Below are 19,426 nucleotides of genomic sequence, written 5' to 3' on the forward strand. Positions count from 1 at the left end.
CTGCACCACACATACAAATGAAGCTGATTTTGCAACACCCCATGAGCGCACCCTGGAGAGCTCTGTGGCCTGTTTTCCCCAAATGCCAAACATCTGCCACCTTCCCCAGAGCCCGGAGTGGCAAGGTTCAGCTGTCTCCTGGCCAGCTTAAAACCAGGCCACAGGTGACCTCTGCAAACTCTTACAGCGCCCTGTTAATGCAGACAGAAGCGGGGCTCGGGGCTTCTGGCTGTCACAAAACCACACGGATCCAGGCTCTTTCAGCCATCGGTGGATTTTGAAACAGACCTTGAATGACACAGCTCTCTTGTAGAGCCCCAGTGGTGGATGAGAGCTCCTGGCCCTGGGCAATGTCTTCTGGGGAATAAATAGGAAAGAGAAATAAAGTTGTCTCATTAACGTTGGGACTGATTTTCCCCACCACTCCAGTTCCTGGCTGTTTTCAAACCCCTAAGAGCTTCAGTGCCCTTACTTGCAACAGCCTGCCTGCTTGGTGACCCAAAATGGCTCGGATAATTACAGATCTGTCGGGACTGTCAGAGCTGCTGGGTGCACGGAAACTTGTCTGTAATGAGCTGTTGGTTGTGAAAGCATTTTCACTCCTAAGTACGTGAATGAACTGTGTGTGGGAGGGATTCGGATCAGTGTTTTTCCAGTTATTATGGACTTTACGACCTAAATTCTTGGGTAAGCTACCGACAGAAAGCTGGACACAAGAGGAAAAGTTCATGTTGGTGAGGGCTCGTTCCATGCCCTACTGGGAAAGGGAGCCACATCCAGTTATACCCCAGCAATTTTGGAAAAGCCCCTTCAGAGTCTTCCTCCAGCTATGTCAAAGGGTTATTCAAAAGAGTGTATAAAAAAGCCTAACAAACCCCAGAGAGATATATTTTAAGATATATCAAAATGATGGGTGTTGAAGTTTACAGATTAATTGTTTCAACAGTGATGCCAGCTTTCATGAAGACTTTTTCCCTTTTCCCCTATAACATGCCCACCACACTGTCCCACCCTGGTTACGATGTGATGCATGCAATCCCCACGCAGCCTTGCCCCTCCACATCCTTCCTCTCCCGGCCATCAGTTTACACAAATCCAGTAAAATTAATAACAACAACAACAATAATAATAATAAAATCCATGAGATCACCTTGCCTTTGTTACATCTGGTTGACCAAGTAATTAAAGAGGGATGAGTGGATGGCAGAGAGGATGCTGAGGAAAGGAAAAGGACCAAAGAAGGTAGAAAACCAGGACAGGTGGAAAGATCCCTGGGCTCTGAGCTGGCTACTGGTTAAAAATCACAGGTGGTGTGCATTGAGGCGGACTTGGGTATTTCTCCTGCAACAGCCTGCTCAGCAGTGTGCACATTAACACTATTGAAAAGCCTGGTCGGGACATATTTCATCAATATTTCAATGATTTGTACTAACCAGTCTGAATTTGCAGGGAAGAAGAACTGTATTGAGCTACAAGCCCAGACTCAAACATTATTGGTAAAGGCACTGGAAATCCAGACCAAGCTTTGAAACTATGGATAACATACATATATGTAACTTCAAGCCCAATGCTCCAAGTGGTCCAGAAATGCACTGCCCAAAGCCACTTTTTGGGGTGAACGAGGCTGAACCTCCAAGCACCACACCGCAACTCCTCTGGCTTTGGGGTTTGGCTGAACACCTGCTGTCAAGAGACTTCTGCATGCCAGCATGAGATAAATATCACTGAAATACAAATGCTAATGCCCAGCAGGGAGCACACGAGGGTGTAATCCACATGGATTTTTCGCCTGATCCCAGAATCAACCCCAAGGCAAAGCTCAGCCACAGAAGCTCAGGGTGGAAAACGTTTCAGCCAGTCAGGTTTCATATGGGATTTTTTTCCCTCTCCTTCACTTCACCTGGGTGCTGCCCCCTGTTCCCATCTCTCCTTGTTTTCCCCTTCCCCAGTCCCGTCTCTCAACCCACCCTTCCCTCACTTGGGAGGTAAATGGGAGGTTTTGCACCAGTCTCTGGTGCATTCCCAGGATGGAAAACCACAGCAGATCCCACGAAATGGGTTCCCCCTTCCCCAAAATCACAGCCAACCACCTTCAGCGAGGAAGGCAGATCTGCCCCGGGCACTGCAGGGTTGTGGATCCGAGCATCGCTGGGGAGCTGCTGCCCCAACACCACTCCTTTATCGCCCTGTGCCTCGTGCTCAACAAGCAAAACCCTGAAGAGTGGTTTGGGCACGATGCTCATGGCTGCTGCTGCCACTCCCGAGTGCTTGGCATCGATCTGGTGATGCCACCTCGCCACGACAGGCACCGCCACGCAATTAGACAAAAGCACGATGAAGGGAGTCCTGGATAAAGAGAAAAAAAAAATGGGGAGATCTGGCACACGGCCCGCTGTCCTCTTCCTTTGTTTATAGTACGTACGAGAGAGAAAGGGCGGAGGAGAATGCAGGGTTTTGTGTGTGTGCAACGCACGCGGGTCTCACGGCATTTATTAGGGCTAATGCGATGAGCTGCGGTTTTACATTCTGTTCTTCCCCGGATTTGGGAACGAGTACATGGGACAGGCGAAATGCGGTGTGACGGGACTCTAAATCTCTCTCCAAAGACAATTAACTGCCGTGATTATTCCCTAATAATGAGTTCATGTTTGCGAACGGGCCCAACCACAAAATATGCTAAACACGTTATCGTCGGCCCCGAGCACGGAGAAACCTGATATCACCCCCAAACACACCGGGTTCCTCGCCATGAGGAGCAGCGCTCGCTTTTTTTTTTTTTTATCTTCTGCCTTGAAATTTCAGCTTTTTTTTTTTTTTTTTTTTGAACTGTAATTGAATTTCAGTCCTGTGTGTGTGTGTGTGTGAAGAAAGGAAACACTTCTCTCAAGATTTACTGCATGTCTGTTACTGTGTGGGCTGTTTTGACTCTGCAGCGTAGCAGAGACCAGGCAAACCGCGCGCTATTGGAATCGGTTCAAACTTTTACAGTCTTTCAAATTGGGGCTGGAGCCGGAGAGGAAATACTAAAATCCTGTATATACAACTTCTGTCTGTGAGGGGGAGAGAAATTCCATGAAAATTAAGAACTCAATGATGTATAAATTTATATTCTGTTTAAAGGGCGGGTTGTTTTTTTCTCTTTTTCTTTTCTTTTTTGGGTCTTTTTTTTTTTTTTCCTGTTAAAGAAACAATTGAGCTCTTATGTAAGGATATGCAGGATCTTTAAATAATACTGGATCCTGCGAGCTGATAGTAGAACAGGGGTTCGATCTGCTTAACTGAGCCATCTAATTAACTTGTGAGCCAAGCTTTCTGAAGGCGAGTCAGTTCAGATGTGTCGCTCCTGAGAAAGCCAAACCAATTTCTTTTTAATAGCGTGTTGTGCTGTGAGCAATTAAACCAGATTCTGCAATCAGCAAGCCGGCCATATTGTCCCTCCTGGCCACTAACAGCCACCGGTGGGCTACGATCCCCGGGGACATCCCTGGCAGCCCCTGCCCAGGAGGAGGGAGCAGCAAGCCCCACGGAGGAGAGGATTGAGGATGCTTTGAGCACCCTCTGATGGTTGCACAGCCTTGCCCCAAAGACTCTTCCCATAGGGAAAAATAAAAAATAAAAAAATCAAAGATGATAACCTCATTGTGGGGTTTCTTATCCTGCCAGCTTGGTGCCCTGGGGAGGGACTGGTCCAGCTGAAGCACAGCTCTGGTTTTGGGAAGCCGGCCACCGCGACCTCCCCTCGGTGGCTTTCCAAAGGCATCTCGCAGCTTCCCCGGCTTCTGCGCACGGCTCCCATCCAGAAGGAAGCTGCTCTAAGCAGGACTATTCCCATCTTGTTCCCATTATATTTTTATGACTGTCATGTGGACAGGGGAAAAGGGGAGGCGGGAGGGGGGAGACAAATAAGAGAAAAAGAGAAGCAGGACGTCAAGTTCTGCCTTTGAGGAGGGAGCTGACAAAAATGCGATGGTCAACTCCCTCTAGCACAGACTTGCACATGCTGAAAATCTGAGGGAGCAGAGACAGCCTCATGATGGGAAGGACCAAGTGCTTCCCTCAGATGCAGTTTTACAGCCCTCCTTGCAAGCGAGAAGCTACAACCTCAGTCCTCTTTTCTTCTTTTTTTTTTCTTTTTCTTTTTTTTTCTTTTTTTTTTTCTTTTTTTTTTTTCCTTTTAGCCTGGGCAATTTGCTTTCCATCCCAGAGGTCAGGAGAAAGTAAGCACTTTGTATGTAAGCAATTTAATGAATTGCTTTCTGCCTGCCTGCAAACCCTGGTGCAGCTCTAGCAGGATGCTCAGCACATCCCCGGCTGATGCCACGTGTGGCTCGGGGATGGCAGCAGATTGTCCCTGCCTGTGCCACAGCAGGGACACCACAACCATGGCACATCCCAGAGGGCCCTGGCACCACTCACAGCTCACATCCATAGGGTCACGCACACCTACACGTACCCAGAGCCTGGTTGGTCACCAGAGAGGCCCAGGTGAGCCCTGTCCCCCCATTCCTTGTGACAAACATCTGACCTTGCTGAGCAACATCACAAAATCCTCTTTAACATCTTCATCAATGATCTGGATGACGGCATTGAGTGCACCCTCAGTAAGTTTGCAGATGACACCAAGCTAGGTGCGTGTGTCGATCTGCTCGAGGGTAGGAAGGCTCTGCAGGAGGATCTGGATAGGCTGCACCGATGGGCTGAGGTCAACTGTATGAAGTTCAACAAGGCCAAGTGCCGGGTCCTGCACCTGGGGCGCAATAACCCCAAGCAGAACTACAGGCTGGGAGAGGAATGGTTGGAGAGCTGCCAGGCAGAGAAGGACCTGGGAGTGATGGTGGACAGTCGGCTGAATATGAGCCAGCAGTGTGCTCAGGTGGCCAAGAAGGCCAACGGCATCCTGGCTTGTATCAGAAACACTGTGACCAGCAGGGCTAGGGAGGTGATCGTCCCCCTGTACTCGGCTCTGGTGAGGCCGCACCTCGAGTACTGTGTTCAGTTTTGGGCCCCTCGCTACAAGAAGGACATCGAGGTGCTTGAGCGGGTCCAAAGAAGGGCGACGAAGCTGGTGAGGGGCCTGGAGAGCAAGTCCTATGAGGAGCGGCTGAAGGAGCTGGGCTTGTTCAGCCTAGAGAAGAGGAGGCTCAGGGGTGACCTTATTGCTCTTTATAAGTACATTAAAGGAGGCTGTAGAGAGGTGGGGGTTGGTCTGTTCTCCCATGTGCCTGGTGACAGGACGAGGGGGAATGGGCTAAAGTTACGCCAGGGGAGTTTTAGGTTAGATGTTAGGAAGAATTTCTTTACTGAAAGGGTTGTTAGGCACTGGAACGGGCTGCCCAGGGAGGTGGTGGAGTCACCATCCCTGGAAGTCTTCAAAAGACGTTTAGATGTAGAGCTTAGGGATATGGTTTAGTGGGGACTGTTAGTGTTAGGTTAGAGGTTGGACTCGATGATCTTGAGGTCTCTTCCAACCTAGAAATTCTGTGATTCTGTGAAAATGGGATCATCTTCTTCCAGTAGGGATCCCTCAGCCAGGTCCTGCTGGTGCTCACGGCTTGTGGTGCTGGGGCTCAGCCCCAGGGTGATGCCCTGGAGCTGGAGCTCATCTCTCTTACCCCACGCCAGGTTTGGTGCTGCTGTGCTGGTTTCCATTGGTCTCTGTTCTCCCTCCGTACCTTAAAACAGTTCTGGAGTTTGTCCTGGTGCCAAAAGGAGAAAAATGGGAATCTCACAGAATTTGTCAGAGCAAAAATGAAGCTTGCTGACCTGGTCAGGGCATCAAAGGCAGAACTGGAGACTTCTCGTTCAGCTGAGAAACAGGCAGTGACGTCAGGCCTCGTTCTCAAAGGAAGAGACAGATGAAAAGGGGAGTCATCTTCTCCAACTACTTCTGCTTACCAAAAAAAAAAAAAAACTGCACTGAAAGCAAGCTCTTTCTGCAGCTGATCCTCACTGGCATATTTCTTTGGGATGTGTGTGAACACCTCTCCTTAAATCTCCATTATCTCCTGAAATCAACGATGGGCAATTAACGCCTTTGAATTAGGGTACAGACAAGGTTCAAAGCAGCACATCACAAGCAAAGTGGTTGTGTCCAATACTAGGGTGGACTTTCCAAGCATGGCCGCATGTCCACCAATATTGTTTCCACCTTTCCCTCTGAAAACATCATTTTCATCATGTAAAGTTTTTGACCACACAAAAAAACATCAGCCCTGAAATGCCCATCACAGTGCTTCCTGGACCTGCATTTTTCTCCCAGGGTTTCCACCTTCTGCAGGCTCAGGAGGCGCAGCCAGGCTGTATCCCCACAAATGTACCACGAGAACAAGCTGCAGCCAAAAAGGAGGCCTCGGAATGGGCAGCCAGGTGGCAGAAACGAAGCGGGGCAGAAAAAGCAAATTACATCTGCCACTTTCAGCAGCTTTTCAGTTCCGTTTGACAGACCTGAAAAGACTTTTGTTTTCATCAACAGTTTCTGCAATAGAAAAATCGCTCTAAGGCAAGGACTCATTGTTTCCTTTCTTTCTGCTGAGTGATGACAGATCTTGCTGAAGCCCTAAGTAGAGGTGGAGTAGGAGACCCAAATAAATACAAGTTAAAATGCAGCAATACTTCCTTCCTGTGGAATACCATCAACTCTAGTAAATTCTGCAACACGAGCAGCTGGGTCAGAGGTGGAGGGAACAACGACCAACAGAGGAACCGATTGCTGGCATTGCTGGAGAAGCTCCTGCAAACCCAACTAGCAGGGTCTCCTGCAGTGCTGTGTGTGTGTGTGCCATGTCCATGAGGTCCCCAGAGGGTCTACAAGCCAAAGAAAGAGATGATGAGAAAGAAAAGAGAGGTGGAATAGCTGCCACAGGGTCACCTAATGCATTCGTGGCAAAGCCACTCTCTCCATCCCTTGACTTGCTGCCTGGAGACCTGTGTAGGCACCAGAATAAGTCAAGGATGGGCAGCCACTTCTTGTTCCCACAGTTTGTGCCTCTTACACCTACACAATCCATGATGGATGGAGAAAGTCTTCAATACATCTTTTCAAAAGCCACCCAGAAGTACAGAGTGCAGCACCCCTCCAGCTATGGGACTTACGGTAGGAAGAGGCATTTCTGAATGGAAACCCCATGGGTTGATCTCATGCTTGCACCAATTCTTAAATGTCTTAGGGGAAAAGTAGAATGATTTACTTTGGAGCTTCTCATCTACAGGTTGTACATGGCTCCTGATGCATAGGTACAAGTTCTGCCTGATTCATTAGCAATTTTTTGGCTCACATTTGGATGTAGCACAAAGGCAGCACGATTGCACTACACTTAATATCATGCACACCATACCCCTTTGGTGTCCTCGTGCTTGGGTGTCAGGCCAGCTGAGATGTGCCTACACATCTCTGCTCCCAAGGTAGTCGTCTCCTAAAAAAGCTCATTTAGGCCACAGAAAGAAAGCTAGGAGGGGTCATGGTTGCTGTCTATAAATACAACAGGAGCAAGCACCAGGGAGGCAGTAGAGCTATTGAAGCTAAAAGACAATGTTGGCACAGGAACAAATGGGTATGAAGGGGCCAGGAATAAATTTAGGCAAGAAATTAGAGAAAGAAGACAACCCTCTGAGAGCCTACTGTAAGATTTAGAAGAAGTAGATTTGTGCCTAAATACATACGATGCATAAATATGTATGGGTTCCCTGACATGCCCAAGATAACCTGAGTGTACTTTAGATAACTCATGTACTGCAACTCAGATCCATCCTGTAAGAACTCCTAGGCTCCATTATCTTTCACATCTTTCTTACTCACACTATATTATCGCAGCCATCCCAACCGAGAGCCAGTAAACCCTTCCTACCACACCCCATATCATATGTTCCTCATATACTACATATTTAACACACAAAGTTCACTAGGGATGCTTTAATCTGACCAAATTTTTAAAAATTCCTCTCTAAAGCCAAGTCAGGGCAGATGGGTAGGTGAAAAGTCTGTGAACTTAGAATTCATATGCAGCTCTCAAGTCCTCCATACATTTAGGATAGATCCTGGGAATGCTGTTACCAAGCAGAGCACTCATGGCATGTTATGGCTCAATAAAAATCACAGGCACAGAATCATCTCGCATAAAACCCCTCAGTCTCTTCTGGCCCACTGTATTCAAGTATTTTCAGGATCTTTCTGACCATTGGAGACTCAGAAAATGTGAGAAATTAAATCAGGTACAAGAGACATTGGATGAGGGACCTTCAGGAGAGCATCTTTTTCGTGTAGCTCACCTGATTCCAAGAGATTCATGAGAGGTTCCACCACATCTACAGCTACATCAGGAGAAAAATAACTGAATTTGACTGAGAGAAATGCACTCCCACAGCTGTGCAATGATCAACTGAGCAACAGCTTGTGTATTACAGGCTTAATATTTACTCCAAAGCCATTTTCACCTCAGATGCACTTGGTTTGCAGACTCCAGGAACATGTTCCCACTCCTCCCAAAGGAGACAAAGGCAGGGGGCATCTGAAAGTCCTCTCCGTTTTGCAGGGCCTGATGACTTCTCCCCCTCACTGCACACCCTGAAGGAGAGTAGCACAAGTCCAGGAGCTAACCCCACACTTGTGAATTGAGACCATCTTCCCCTTCCAGCACACAGCTCTCGCACATTTTTGTTTCGAAATGAAACGGTGTTAAGGAGGCCTTTGGGAAATGAAACAAAAATGGCGTTTTATTTCTTTTTTTTTTTTTCTTTCCTATCCATCACGTCTCCTCAAGACGCTGAGTCCCAGGACATCCTGGCTGACACAATCCAGAGCTGGCCCCTTCAGGCTCAAAATGAAGTCACAGCTTCAGGGTCTCCAGGCAGAAAGTTCACTGGGAGGGCCATGGGAGGGGTTTAGTTCTTCTAAGCCAAGGGTGAGGAGTTGCACAAGAAACCTGGATGCCAGTTCCAGAGGTAGGAACCAAATTCTGGCTTCTCAAAAAAGGAAATGAGACATGGGAGAAACAAGCCAATGACAAATATTCCTTCTCGTGCCTATATTGATAGTGTTTTAGCAAGATATATCTTAATTTGGAAGTGCTCACAGTAGTGACAAGCACAACTGAGCCGTGACATTTTACTCTGAGCAATAGATGGGGAATTCATAGATGGGCCTTTGTGGAACCTGGGTGATCCCTCCGTGTTTTTTGTACACTATAAGTAAAGGAGCAGAGCTGGGGCACACCGCAGCTAAGCGTGCTTCTCTTTCTGGAGATGTTTCTCCTCTCTATGATCACACATCACTTCCCTGCCACTGTGCAGCTCCTCCACGGGGACCTCAGTAGGTGGATCTGCCACATGCCCAAGCATAACTCTGGAGAGCTATTGGAAGACTCACAAGTCCCTACATTTTAATCCCAACTCAATTTCAATTTCCTTGCTATGCATATCTTCCTGTGCAGGAAGGAAAAGGGACCCACCTTGAAACCTAGTGACAGTAAGTGAGTTCATTCCACCCCTTCTCCAATCATGCAGGAACATGCAGTCTGGAAATCAGCATCGCCTTGGAAGAGCAGCCATGCATGTGAAGACCCAATAAGTCAGGGTTTGCTTCCTATGTGAAGCTTGGCTCAGCTTTCCTCCCAACTTTTCTATATGAAATTTTAGGCTTAACACTTTCTTCTTTTTTCTTTTTTTTCTGCAAACTTTACTCGTGAGCATTCATCAGCTAAAGATTGCCTCACGCTGAGCTATGAAAATCAAGGATTTTGACTTAAAATGGATTGCTGAGGTCAGGAAGTTCCTGTAGACCTCAAACTCCATAGACTTAAGTGAATTAGGCTACAACCCCTGTGTTTTTGAGCCAACGGAGACTGTCACTTCAGAAGACATTTTACAATTCGAGATGGATTTCAAGATGGTGGCTCTGACAGAAACATCTACTGTGCAGCATGGGCTTTTGAAAAAAACAAGGTTGTTGCAGCAACATTGTGTTGTTCTACCATAATCTGTACATTGAAACAGTGCAAGAAGGGAGGAAGGATGCCTCCACGGGCCCCTCTCCTCAGTCTCTGCTCCTCAGCATCACCGGCACACCATGCTCACCTTGTTTCCTTTCAGAGCATTGTGAGCTCAAATTCATTCTTACAAATCCTTCACCATTTCCCTCCAAAACCCTCTCCTCTCCCTGCTGGACGGCGGCTCCCTCTCCTCCCATGATGGGATGCAGAGGGCCACGTGCCCCAGCGCAGCCACCTGGGGGCTGGCAGCCACACAGGGTGCCAGGGCTGCGGTTTCCAGCACAACAAAAATAACATCAAGACTATCAGCCCTATTTCAGGACCATTCTCTCATGCAGGGCTGCCCAGCCAAGCTATTCCAGGCTGCTACTGTACTTGCTGGTGGCCGCTACCCGCGTGTGCCCGGCATACTGTACATTCCCTTGTAAGGGCTTGCCCCATTCCCTGCTCTGCTCTGAGCTGTCGCCTGGCTGTTTGCCCCACACCTGCTGGTGGGAAGGTCCCCACAGCACCCACTCTCGAAAACCTGCTCCCGAGGCTCTCCTGGGAGCTCCCTGCTCGGCTACGATGGCTTTGAAGGAAAGGAGGTGCTCGCAGGGCTGAGCTGAGATGCTGCGTCGTGATGGCCAAGCTCTGTGGTGCAGGGTAACACCTCTCCTGGCCTACAGCACCCCACACAGCATGGAGTTTCTTGTTAAGAAACCCCTTTAGAAACCACTCATGAATTTCCTAGGTCCTCTGCAATCAGCTAGAGTCTGGGGCACAGGAGGAGGGAGGTGGATGTCAGACCAGGACCAGCATGGGATCTCCCTCCTTGGGTCTGCATTGGAGGGCCTGGAGTTGGAGCTTCGCTCAGGGTTTATCATTGCAGATGTCAGCAATCTTTAAACAGCAAAATCTAACTTTTATGGGGTTCCTGGAAGCATTTTCATCATCACTCAGGAGCAGGATGGCAACAGGACGTGTGGGCGATGCCTCATGCGATAGGATCCTGGGTCACACCAAGAACAACAGGGATGAGTAATATTAGTGAGAAATAGGTAAAAGCTGGTGGATGTGGTGCTTCCTGAGAGGCAAAACATTTCACATCTCAAGGCACTAAGGACTGGGGACAGGCTTCATCCTATCCAGATGTAATTTTAATTAGATGTCTCACAGTTCTGTGTTTTCTTTATAGCCTGTGAAGGTGATGCACTCTAGATCCAGTGTGATCCCTGAGGGACACCCACCTGCAAGCCAACAGGTTGGCTCTGAACTTTGGGAACTGTTCAGACCACTCCAAATTCACACCCTTAACAATGGCAGTAATAAAAACATGTATTTATTTTCCCACCTGCATTTTTGCCCGACTGAAAGTGCTGAAAACACAATGCTCAAGTTATATTTTTGGCTGTCCTCTTCCTCACCACATTCCGTCCAAAACCTGTTGAATTCAAGCTGCTCCTTCCCTCTTCAGCTTTTTAAGGGCACATCTTCTTTAGGGGTATGCACCCAGCAAAGACATAAGGCATTTAAGAGATCAATAACAGGCACTTTTAGTGCTTAATTCAAAATCCTACAATTATTGCAAATGCCTGACATTTGTAGGGACCAGGATTCCCACTAGCAAGGTGCTACTTACTGGTTTTGGGCACCTGCTCTCTCTATAATGCTGTTTTTTCCTTCTGTTTTAAGGCTTTTCCTTACAAGCAAATGTTGGAACACCCCCTTTAAAAACAAGTATGATTTTTACCATGCAATGCACATCAGGCTAAAGGCCAGCACAAGCAGAGAGGGAGGCACGCTACAAACATCCCTACCCACAGCCACAACCCTCACGAAGGACCCAAAACACATTGTGATGTTGCACATTTCTCACACCACGCACAACAACAGCCAGGGTGCTGTCAAATGCTCGGGTTTTGCTCAGGAAATGGATCCCTCATCAGTGGCGAGCACAGAGGCCGTGACAACTCGTGTCACCAAACGCCTGCCAAGTGCAACAGCAGCGGATGTGGCTGCGCAGGGAGAGGAGACCTTGCAGCAGGAGATGCTGCCTGTTCTTTCCAGTGATCCACAATCATCTCGCACTCGTATCCGAGGAGCTGACAACGTCAATAACTGGCATTTAAGCATGAAATTTTACATCTAAAGAGCCCCTGCTGCTCGTTTGCTCCAGAACCTCCTTCCCAGTTGCCGTCCGCAGGGGTAAGTCAATCAGGATAGTTAAGCTTTCAAAACCTGACAGATGCTCAGCAGCTTTTTGGCAGCAGTGCGGCCCTGCTGTCTCTGCAGCGCCGCTTCCCACCACGCTCAACCTTCGGCTGAAAGCACCACTCAACGCTAGGCACCTACCAAAGTTCAGCAAGCAACCCCCGGCCAGCTCGCTGCCTCATCACCCTGAATTTGGATGAGCTGCTCTGCAAAATCTGGAAGCCGTTGCCTTGACCCATCAGATAAGGCTGCTGCTGGAGCCAATTTCTCAGCAACACTCCTGGCCTGCAGCTGAAGCAATTCCTGCAGTAGCCCAGCCTGATAAAACTGCTGCTAGATTCCTCCCTTCTTGGCTGAAGATTTAATTTGAGATCTAGTATCCCACTGTGCACTCCCCCAGACTTCCAAAATGTTCTCCTCCAAACAGCCTTCCCGTCTTGCACTGCCAGGCTTTGCACATCTGGAGTCCAGACTTCATTGTCACTGACCCAGGACTCACCATAGTTCTCCTCCTCCAGCTCAAAATTAAACACATGCAGTCGTCCCGATCTGAGCACAGCCCTTCTGCCAGGTGTTGTCAGCATCCCACCGCGCCAGCCCCAGCAGCTCACGTTCTCTTTTAAAACAAAGCAGACCCAGCTCGAGGCGCTCACGCTGGATTTCTAGGACCCCCTAAAAAAAAAAACCCTCAGATGTGTCCTTAGCAATCTCTGCAGCCTTTCCACCCACGTCAGTCTGGGGATGAAATCAGGGAAAAATCTATTATCAGGCTTTTTATTTCTCCCTAAGGTGGAGAAAAACAAAAATAGCTGATGGAAATGGAGCATAACCATGCCTCTGCAGAAGCACTGGTGGTCACTGGTTAACTCCCCACTGGTGGGAAGCCTCCACGGGAGAACGTCAGTGGGTGCAATTTCTGTCCCCGGCCACGTGAGCCCATGGACCATTTGGAGTCACTGAGCGATAAGGGTCTGGCCCCAGGGGCCAGGATGTTCCCAGCACTGTAGGAAGAGTAAAACCACACTCTGTTTTGTTTTATTTATTTCTGAGGAGGAGGAGGAGTTATCCATCTCCATGCTTTCCTTGTGCAGGATCCCTCCTGCCTGTACATCACCATGCCCAGAGCCACTGGGCAGGACCCCCTGCGCCTTTAGTCCCTTGTGCTGGCACAGGATCCACAGAGAAAAAAAAAGGATCCACATCATGCAGCCTCTTTGCTCTGACACAGAAACCTTCCCCTGCTCCAAATTCTGCTGTGCAAGCAGGTCTGGATTTGTCTGCAGCTTCTGGTGACTTTCAGGGTATCCTTGGAAACATTCAGGAGAATTTCTGGTGAATTAAGCTCCTCCTGTTGGCTCAGCAAGATGAACCCCTTCGCTTCTGGAGCTTGGTCCCTCCGTGCACCCAGCCTACCCAAGCGAAGGAAGGCTCTAGGTGTAACTTTTCCTGCTCCTGCTTGAGGAGAACAACTTCTGCTCTGCATCATCAGGCGTAAATCAGCAATAGTATTGCCCACGGGGAAGAATCTGGTGCAAATACAGACTGGACAGACAGTTTGCTTTTCTGCAGGTGATAGGCAAGAGCAACAGGCACTGTCAGAGGGGTGAGGCAGCCCTCAGAGAAATGGGCCAGGACCAGCTACCATGAGCTCAATGCTACCAAGACAAAGAGAAAAGCACCGAGAGCCCTCAGTCCCTCCTTCCACAACTCCTTCCTCTGGCATTGCCTCGCCTGACCATTGCTGGATTAAAAATAAAACATTTTTTTGCTCTAACCTTAAGCACAAGGGTCCCATCTGTCACTGAGGGCTCTGACGGGGCCGTGTCCTCTCCTCCTAACAGGCACCCCGAGCATCTCAGCGCGTCTGATGCTGACAAGATGGGCTCTAACTCTGCAGAGCTTTTGGGTGCCAGAACGACAGTGCTGAAGCATGACATCTGCTGCCGGAATGGGCGCTTGTTCAACACTGACTCAAGAGAGGAGAATGCCCCTTAGTGAGCCTCCAAGACTCGTTTCCCAACAACCCGAAGCTCCTGGAGGTCTCCCATCTAAATCCCCAGCCCCGGTGCTGCACGGCTTCCGAGACCTCACAAGAACAGTACAAGGAGGATGCTGAACTATTTGGGGCAACCCAGGAGAGAATCAATTTAGAGAAAGACCCTGATTTCCCACGTGGATGTGTTATCTGAGCTGTCCTGCCTCAAGTTTCACCCTTTGGTGGGTTGGGGTTGTGTGCGTTTTTTTCTGTGTAAGGCTTTGAGCGAGGGGGTCTGAGGCCAGCAGGGAAAGGAAAGGGAGGAAGAGGTGGCTAGGAAAGGAAAAAGGCAATTACTATTATAAATTATTATATAAATGCATTTTTGGGAGGCAGTTTTCTTCTGCCATCACCTCCCAAGTGATCAGGCAACAACCTGCGGTCAGAACAAGCCTCCCCAAACCCCAAACCCTCCGCATTGACTCCAAATAAATTATGTCAGAGACAAATCCTCCCTGACCACGAATTGTGCAAGACTTAGCATCCTGCAGAGACCTCTTTAACCCACCCCAGTCCTACAGCAAGCTCCGATTTTACGGGCTGGAGCCTCCGGCACCATCCCCGTCAGCTGGGGAAACGGGAGACAGAGCCTTGATCCTGCCAGCTCCCGAGCAGCCCAGCAAAGCAGCTCAGTATGCGACTTATGCTGCAGCTTAACTGGCTCGGCATCCCTGGCCGAAGCAAAATTGAGCAAACCAGCGCTTGGCTGTGCTGTGCGGGTGTCTGTCCGTCCGTCTGTCTGTCACTGCCCTCTGCCGGGGGAGCTCCGAGGCTTCGGGACCGAGTGGGACACGGGTGGGTGCTGAGCGTGGAGAGGGGAGGATGCAAACCTGGCCCTGATGCCAAGGAAGCCCCGGTTCTTGCACCCCATAAAGACGAAATGCAAAGCGGAGCAGCCAGCAATGCAGCCGTGCACAGAGCCTGCACAGCCAACGCAGACACCTGTGAATTATACACACTGAAAAAAAAACACTCTTAACTTGCTTTGAGCCTAATAAAATAGTGGATCTGTTTCACACGCAGGTTTTTGTAACGCCGGTGGCATGCTCAGATGGGATTTGGTGTACGTGAGTGCTGCTGTCAGCAAGGGGGCAGGCTGGGGTGGTGGAGGTGCACCCAGGAAACAAAAGGTGCCGGAGGGAGGACAAGATAAACACAAAGTGGCTGCAAAAAGGCAGAGCTTCCCCCCAAAATGTGAGGCAGATGGCTGGCAAAACAAACAAAGCAAGTTACACAGTATCAGGAGCGGAGGAGACTGCCCACGAGCAAGAAACCTGTTGAAAATTTAATGAAGTTTAATTTTACAGTTCGAAAACCAGTCTGATGTGCCAGCCTTCTAAATACTCCCATCAGAGTCATCTCTAACCTCACCATGGATGGGCAGATGGGTGGATGGACTCACTTGTAACACGGGGCTCAGTGGCTGATGGTCAGCACTGTTTCACTCCACTCCAAGTTGTTTAGGTACCAACTGCCTCCTTCCCTCTCCCCAGGGCAAAGGGATGACTCCAGGACCCAGGCAGAGGATGGCAGCTGTGAGTTTTGCTCCTCTCACCACTCTCCTGTGTCGTCTGCAGATCCCTCCTGCCCCCTTTGATGGCTGTATTTGTACCGGGGACACAGCTATGGTGGCCATCCGAGGGACTTGTCTGTCTGGGAGAGCTGGGGCATTTTTCAGGAGCATCTCACAACGCTTCAGCTGGTCCACGGACACTGCAAATGGAAATTTCAGTCACAGCAAAGAAAACACAGCACACGTTGCATCAGAGCCGTGCTTCCTCCAGCGTGGGAAGGTGCAAGAGGACAACGGGGAGGCAGATGTAAAGGAATGTCTTGCCCATGGGGGTATCCAGAGGATAGTTACAGCCTAAAAGCACTATCCAGATCCAGACCTGCTCCAAAACTTGCTAGCATAATCCCTTACAGGTCTGGACTGATGCAATCCATACCAATATCCTTCCTCCTTTTTGAATTGTGCTAAGTGCCTGGATTTGGTAATACTCTGCAGCAACACCCTCCAGAAAGCGATTGCACATTTCATGAGAAAACTGCCCCTTCAATGAGGTGTGTAGCATAAAAATAGAAATGCAACACGGTCACATAAATCAGGGGGAGATGCTTACTTTGGGGGGTGCAGCAACAGTTAGCTCATCTCAGGGAGGAAATCCTTGATGCTGAGGCCAGGTCGTCATCTGGGATTTTTCCTGAGCTCTGCACTTCTCTAACTCCAGGGCCTAGGAAGAATAATTGATAAAGAAGTGAAAGCTGCAGCTTCTTAGCTCCTCATCCTTCCCTTTGTGGATTGCAGCGCCAAGATCCAGGATCTAAAGGCCACAGAGCTGGGTGACAATCAATGAAAAGTATATCCTAGGGTGTGAAGGAAAAGGAACACATTTGCACGGGGAAATCTGGCATGGGTAGAAGCAGCAAACGAGACAGAGAATAAGGTTTCCTCTCACTCGGGGGGGAAAAACACACGAGCTCTCCCAGGAACTTTTATGGGCTGAGGTCTCGCAGCCAAACCTGGGATCTCCTGGCTGCTGCTGAGGACTTTATGAGGTTCCCCCCCAACACGGGCGCTGAAGTAGCTTGTTCCGTGCACTCTGCTTGTCACTTTTGATTTATATCCCTGTCTACGGGAAGAAAACCCATAAATGAGGCATTTCAAGGAGAGTGTGACTGTCAGTAGGAGTGCCTTTTTCACATCGGTTTGAAAAGGCTTTGAAGGAGCAGCAGCTCAAGCTGCAAAGTCACAGCAGCAAGAGCATCCAAGCACTTCTGCAAACACAACGTGAAGGGCACCAGAAGGTGAGTGTGGTCCTTCCAGCCCCTTCCAGCCCAACCTGCTGATGAGGCTGCCTGTGTTTCCTGACCCCCAATGCAATCCCCTGCTCATCCCTAGCAAGGAATCCATCAAATCTACCTGTTCCCCTGTGTGAAAACAAAACTCCTACCTGTAAAGGCTTCCTGGTGTAATTTCAAGCCTACCCTTTCCAAACAAAATGAAAAAAAAAAATGTCCTGGACCATGCTTCTGGATCTCTAAAGTCCCTCCTAAAAAAAAATAAATAAGAGTTAGAAGCTCAGTGAGCAGCACAGTTGAGCAAGCCTGGATTCCCAGCCCCTACTGCAGCCAGAGCCAGCTGGCCAAAACAGGGTAGGAAATGACCTACCCTTCTCTTCCCCCGTCCAGGCACAGGTTTTTACATTGTTTATGAACTTGTAATCCCTTTCACAGCTCTCCCCATCTGTAACGTTTGTTTGGAATTGGCCAGGAGCTACTTGCGGGGCCAACAGGCAGAGGTCAGGCTGCAGAGCCTTTGTTCCTTCAGGAAAAAAAAAAAAAAAAAAAAAAAAAGATTCTTCAAAAAATCTTTGTTCCTGCTGAAGAAGAAAGAAAAAAGAAAGAAAAGGGGCAAAACACACAAGCAAGAAATTCATTTGTCATTCAAAGCGGCAGCAGCTTGTGCAAGAACCAAGGGGAAGCCAGGCACAGGCCTCGTCCCCTCTTCCCCATCTCAAATGCCCTCGCAGTGAGATGGAAACCGTGCAAAAGCAAAATTCGACCTGATAAAAGCTCCCTCCATCCCAAAGGCTCTCAGGGATAGCCAGGGTGCTGCACAACAAAACCCCACACGTCCATACTGCCTTCCCCGCAGGCTGGCAGCACGAGGGATGGCCGCAGGCTTTGGGGCACACCGCTGGCTTGGGGTTTCAGCTGCTGTTAACTCCCCTCTTCCTTTCATCCAGCCCTTTGATAAGACAAATTGGGCAACATTTACTTCTCATTGAGCCAGAACAACCCTCTCCAGGTGTGTGTGCTGCACTCAGCATTTCCAGCCTTGACGCTTCACGATGTGCTCCTGGCTCTCACATTTCGGGGCAGCATCGCGCTGGGAAACATCTCCGTCAGAGAACCAAAAGCCACACGGGGACGTGTTTTATTTGGAGCTCTGCACGTTGACGGCTGCCATCTGCTGGGCCCAACATCAGGATCTCCTCACGGGTACCTCAGGAGGTTGCTGTGCTACCAGGTGTGATCGTTTTATGGCAGTTCTCTCTTTTCGGGGGCCACAGAAGGAAATGACAGCAAAACCCTGCTCTGAAGAGCTGTTTGGAGGGAGAAGGGTGGGAATCCAGGCTGCAGAAGTGAATTGCTCACGGGGAACTGCATTAAACTGGCAACTAACCCTGGCCAGCCTATATATGCTCAGGAATCAGCTTTGGGTTAAAAGGGTGAGACCGCCAAGCAATGCCAGCTGGAGCAAGGGCACAAAAGGTGTCATTGGACTGCTGTCACCAGCCGAAAACTAGTTCATAATCGAGTGTGGGAGAGAGACCCGACTGTCACAAGTGCTAGAGCAGGGACAGGCACCATCCCCTAGGAGCTTACAGCACAGCAGGCTCATGAGATGCCAAGAAGGAATAACATGGGGTCCCGCTTCCAAGTGCGTCCCAAAACAAACCCAGGAGTGGTATGCACATAATCCCTTTATAGCCAAGGACTGGGCTGAGGGTCAGAGATAAGCAGCTTGGGAAAAACACTCGAGTTTTGCAGTCCCATGCTTCAACCAACTATGTTTTAACTCTCTTCTCTCCCGTATTAAATGGGGAAATAAGACAGCAATCAGAAAATTTGAGGTAGGGGAAAAGCAGTGGTCCTTCCAACACAAGCAAGAGATTCTCCAGGGACATCAGATGGGGCAGTCGCTATCAACCCATCCTTATTTCTGGTGAGTTTGCACAATGTGGAACCTGCTTTTGTCCCCAGGTCTCCTCCCCTCAGCTGACATTCCCAATCACCAACACAAAAAGAAGAGAAATCCAAGACCTGGTGCTCAAACATACCTGGAGATGGATCTCCAGTGAAATACCGGCCTCTGCAAGCTGGTAAGCTGCTTTCTCCAAGGCTGGGAATTTTAGAGCAGGTTAGGGCTCTAAAATTTAGGGCTCTAATTTTGGTCAGGGTGGGGTTTGACACACAGCTCCTTCTGAATCAAGAGCCTTTCATTCCCTCCCCTCTGCCCCCAGCATCCCTGTTTGACTCCAGGGGGGAGCCTGTCCCCAGCTTTATGGCTGCATTTTCCTTTTTCACAGCACATTGTGTAAGCAGAGCTGAAAATCCTTGAGGAGGAAGGGTGAGTAACTGCAAGCTCAGCATCGGCACATAATATCATGCTTCGAGCTGAAAGGGCAGAGAGAGGGGGGCTGGAAAG

General features: G+C 49.2%; 1 long non-coding RNA gene across 1 annotated transcript; it reads right to left on the reverse strand.

Annotated features, from left to right (window-relative positions):
• Window positions 1–15,203: 15,203 nt before the first annotated feature.
• LOC113843585 (uncharacterized) lies at window positions 15,204–17,530 on the reverse strand. The gene is made up of 4 exons (XR_005265511.2): window positions 17,384–17,530; window positions 17,166–17,264; window positions 16,335–16,445; window positions 15,204–15,924 (listed from the first exon to the last, which is right to left on the reverse strand). It is a non-coding gene; the product is annotated as an uncharacterized lncRNA (long non-coding RNA).
• Window positions 17,531–19,426: the final 1,896 nt, after the last annotated feature.

The sequence above is a fragment of the Anas platyrhynchos genome, chromosome 4, assembly GCF_047663525.1.
Source record: "Anas platyrhynchos isolate ZD024472 breed Pekin duck chromosome 4, IASCAAS_PekinDuck_T2T, whole genome shotgun sequence".
Classification (NCBI taxonomy): Eukaryota; Metazoa; Chordata; class Aves; order Anseriformes; family Anatidae; genus Anas; species Anas platyrhynchos.